Source organism: Alligator sinensis, unplaced genomic scaffold, assembly GCF_000455745.1.
Source record: "Alligator sinensis unplaced genomic scaffold, ASM45574v1 scaffold2711_1, whole genome shotgun sequence".
In the NCBI taxonomy this organism is placed as follows: Eukaryota; Metazoa; Chordata; order Crocodylia; family Alligatoridae; genus Alligator; species Alligator sinensis.
In genome coordinates, this window is record NW_005843996.1 from 13,838 (window position 1) to 14,655 (window position 818).

The following is an 818-nucleotide window of genomic DNA, read 5'->3' on the forward strand; positions in this document are numbered from 1 at the left end:
CCACGCCCTCATGGCCACCCGTGCAGAACAGGCCGTGGGGTCCTGGATAGCAGCAGCATGGGCTGGTGGCGAGGGATGCGTCCCACATGCTGCCAGCATGTTGCATGAGTGATGTCCTTGGTCATGTCACCTCCCCACCCCCGCGGGTGCCCCTGCGTCTGATGTCTGGGGACAACAGTCCCTGCTCCCATGGTCCTCACCCTTCACAGGGCCCACAGAAGCCCCCGAGCGGTGGAGCTCGCAGGGACCTGCGGGGTCATGTCCAGTCCAAGCCCTGCCAGAGTCGGCATTGGCCCCATCTGGACCAGCCCGTGTCCTAGCTTTGAGCAACATGACAGTCACCCCGACTCCACCCCTGGCATTGCCACGACCCTGGTCACAGGGAGCAGGGTCTGGGGATCGGGAGATTGGTCTGTGCCCCAGACCCCCGCCCGGGCCAGGCTGTGTAGAGGAAGGGACCCTGAGGCTTAGGAAAGGGACTCCTGGGCCCAACATGGTGGCGGGGGCCCTGCCCAGGGGTCCCAACGTGGCCCAACACCCACCAGACCTCGTTGTGAGGCCCCGCCGAGGATAATCACCCACCCCAGGTCCCGCGCTCTGCCCTGCCGGCCTGGCGGGAGTCCCGAGGCACAGGTCAGGGCTGGGGGGCTGCGCTGCATGGACACGCGAGTCCATTCTGCCCCCGTCCCTCTGCCTGTCGGGATCCTCCCGGGTGGAGCGAGAACCTCTTGCTCTGCGGCGTAGCACGGGCAGAGCCATTGTGGGTGTCCAGTGGGGAAGGGAGGGGATAGGGATGGGGGGGCAGGCTGCAGCGGGGG